The 3,722-nt window shown below is 41.9% G+C and overlaps 1 long non-coding RNA gene across 1 annotated transcript; it reads left to right on the forward strand.

Annotated features, from left to right (window-relative positions):
* Positions 1-1,416: 1,416 nt before the first annotated feature.
* On the forward strand, positions 1,417-3,337 carry LOC143657985 (uncharacterized). Its single transcript, XR_013163047.1, has 3 exons — positions 1,417-1,485; positions 2,058-2,147; positions 2,934-3,337. It is a non-coding gene; the product is annotated as an uncharacterized LOC143657985 (long non-coding RNA).
* Positions 3,338-3,722: the final 385 nt, after the last annotated feature.

Here is a 3,722-nt window from a genome sequence, read left to right on the forward strand (position 1 = left end):
GTACCTCTCTGGTTTGTCTGTCACCAGTATCCCAATTTTAGCAAGTCTGGTATACTGCCTGAACTCCCAGGCCTCCTCCTCAGCCCACTCATTTTCTGTTATCCCTAAGATCTGCCCCTCTTCCTTGTCTCATGCCCCAGTCTCATTTGTCCTCAACTACTTTATAACTAAAGTAACAAACATCTCTAAATCTTCTGGGGACTAGTCCTATTCACAGGGCTCTGATCTGGGATGGCCATATATAGCAAATAGAAACAAAGAACATCCAACTAAATTCAAATTTCAAGTAAACAGTGTGGGCCATGGTGGCTCAGCAGGCAGGAGTGCTTGCCTGTGATGCCAGAGGATCTGGGTTTGATTCTCGATGCCTGCCCATGTAAAAAAAAAAAAAAATTTCAAGTAAACAGTGAGTGATCTTTTTTTTTTTGGAATAAGTATGTCCCAAATATTGCCAGTTATGCTGACTTGTATGGGACACTTAAACTAAAAATTATTTTTGTTTATCTGAAGATAAAATTTAACTAGGCATCCTGTATTTTTATCTGACAATCCTAGGCACTTCTCAAACTCCAGGAGTCTCTGCCTATTCAGTGTGCCCCCTGTCTGTAAACTCCATTAGTTGGGTTTACAAACATAATAATGTCTGTAATAATAACCCTATTATTTTCAGATTTGTAAATCTGCAAATAATACTGTGATAGTGTGTTAGGAGATTTGGAGGCCCAAGTCTCCAGTCGTCACACTCTTATTGAGTTCCCTCCCCTTGAATCTGAGCTGATATATGGCTTGCTTTGGCCAACAGAATACAGAGGAAGTGATGCCGTGCCAGTTCTGACCTCAAGCTTTAAGAAGCTCTGGACTTTCTGTTTGCACACTTGGGAGCTTCTGAGCTCTCATGTACTAAGGTTCACTGCCTTGCTGGAGAGACAGATGAAAAGATCTTTTGCAGAGAGAGAGGCCTGAAACTAAATGAAGAAAACCAAGAAAAATAGCCAACAGCAAGAACAAAGGCCCAAACATACATATGAGTTGAGTCATTCCAGCCAGCCCCCAGACATTTGAACCATCCTGATCAGGTGTTAGACATGTGAATGAGGAAGCCATCCTGGACATTCCAGTCCCAAAAGACATGACATTGACATAGACATTCTAACCCCACTATGCCGGGTCTGAATTCCAGAACCTCAGTATCACAAGAAGTAGAGAGTTATTGCTATTATACAGAAATAGATAACCAATATATATATACCCAAGGATTCTTTTCCATAAAGTTCAGAGGTTAACACTGTAAATGTCCAGTTCAGTTCAATTACTCCTATAGGTGCCCCTCAAATCCAACTTTATGAGCTCTGATTGTAGATCCAGATTCTAGATTCCAATTCTAGATTCTAACTCTGGAACTATGACTTTAAATCTTGTTAGAGTCCAGGAGTCAGTCCCTACATTTCTCAGATACAACTGGGAACTAAGAAGTGACAGGGCACAGTAAGCAGTTTTATTGTTGTGCTACCTAACAGAACTAGCACAGTGCCTGCCCAAACCCAGGGAAACATTAGCAGAGCAAGGCTGAGAGAAGATTGTCCAGCACCTGCTTGTGCTCAGCTGGAGCTCCCAACAATCCTATTAGCCTTGTGCTTACATAATCACAAAGTCTACCTATATACCTTTCAAAAGGAAACTTCTAGGAACTGTGGGCCATAATATTCATTTGAGTTATTATCTGAGTTGATAATATTGAGGGGGGGGATTGATAAAGCCCACAGTGAGGAAAATATGCTAGCAACATCAACAGAAAAACATAAGGAATTATATCTTGATCCACAATTTTAAAAATGATCAGACCATTGTTTGACCCTCAGAAGTGGCTAAATCATATCCTATGCATTACTGATGTTTGATAGCCAATATAATGATTAGGCTTGATTTTGATAGAAAATTTTCCTACGTAGAAAATTAAGAAGAAAGACTCATAGTTTCCCAGAATTAGAGTTGATATCACCAGGTCCTTAAAATATGTATAACATCTGAAATGTACCAAGGCTAAAATCTTTTGACAGATTTCATTAATCCTGTTGGAAAGGGAAACTCAGATGAAAGACACTAAATGGAGAGAGCACTGGCTTAGGGATTCTGCATTAAGTCATGGTGTAAGTATTAGAAAGTAAGAAATGAACTAAAAGTATAGCAGTTCTTTTAAGGGCTCATAAAATCCCTTCCTTTTAACTTAATATTCCTTAATTTCTCCAGAGTGGACTTTTCCTGAAGGAAACTGCCCCTGGTTGGGTCCTTTCATTGAAGTACATATGTTTGAGTACCTATTACATGCCAGGCACAGGGATAGGTTCTGGGGATTTAGCAATAAGTGGTCCATGGTTCTGGCCCTCAGTGAGCTTACTGGCTGTTCAGGAGCCACACGTGGAAGCAGACTCTTGAAGTTAGAGCACAGCTAAATGCAGTAGGTAGGAAGGCATAGTACAGGCCAAAGGAGGAAGTACGTCAATCATCAGAGTCACAGGCCAATTCTGCACCAGGCCTAAGATCCCAGACTTGCTCAATTCCTGTAATTCAAGATATGATTTTCTAAGGAAACTTGAGAAAGCTTCTGATTGCAAAGGAGACCACTGACTGGCTTTATCAAAACAGTGATTGGTTTTCACGGCATCCAGTTCACTGGGGTCAATAGCACTGCATTTTACTCACAAGCTCAGGATCCTCATGTGTGAACCAGGGATAGCAGCATTTACTTCACAAACTTTTTGTGAAGGACAAATGAGAGTGGAAATGATTTAAATCAAGTCCCCCAGAAGCTTAAATCAAGACCAGTATTCATGTACAAACGATTTATTAAGAAAATACTTTCAGATAAAATTAGTAACGGAGTGAAGGAAGCAGGACCAGGAAATGGAGTAAGACAATTGTGGTTGCAATTTCAGATGGAGTCCCTCAGAGAGTGGCCTCAGCCTGATCCCACAGGGATGCTCTGAAGTGCACGTTATGCCTCGTTTTGTCTTCAGTGGAGACAAGACAAATGGACTGTCATATTTCTGCATCTGTGTGTCAGCAGTTAAGAGCTTCCATGGGAACTAGGAGGAAAAGTAAACTCTTAGGAACTCGGAATTCTCGCACATGTGGACAAAGCAACTCCAACAACCAGAGAAGAATCGCCAAAGAAGAGTCTCAGGTGCCAGCCACTTGTAAGCAAATGGAACTGAAGCTGGGGTAGTGGTAGGGGATGGGGGATGTACACACATTGTTAAAGTGAGCCAAAGAGATCTGGGGATTGGCAGGGTCCATCCACAACAGTATATAATGCAGGCCACACAGAAATTGATCAATAAATGGCCCTTTCCCCTTTCCCTTAGGATGGAGGGAAAAAAGCCTTGTTTTTCACACATTCTAGTCAAGATGGCAAGTTCATAAATTGCTTTAGCCTGCAGCTTAGATGTATGTTTTCTGGCAACAAACGCAGACTCTCAGATCTGTGGGGGAAATCCACCCAGGTCTGGGGAAGAAAAGGGAACATCAACCACTGGCATACTCTTGTGGGCTATTGTCCACTAATCCCTCCAAGTCCCCCACAGTCCAAGTTTCTTTTTCAGCAGCTCCTCATTAGAGACAAGAGTCTCTCACCCTGGTCTTACAGGCAGTGCAGGAAGTGGCTAATGAGGGGGACAGGGTGGTCAGTGTTGGCCACAGCCCAAGCTATCACCCATTTCTTATCC

The sequence above is a fragment of the Tamandua tetradactyla genome, chromosome 15, assembly GCF_023851605.1.
Source record: "Tamandua tetradactyla isolate mTamTet1 chromosome 15, mTamTet1.pri, whole genome shotgun sequence".
In the NCBI taxonomy this organism is placed as follows: Eukaryota; Metazoa; Chordata; class Mammalia; order Pilosa; family Myrmecophagidae; genus Tamandua; species Tamandua tetradactyla.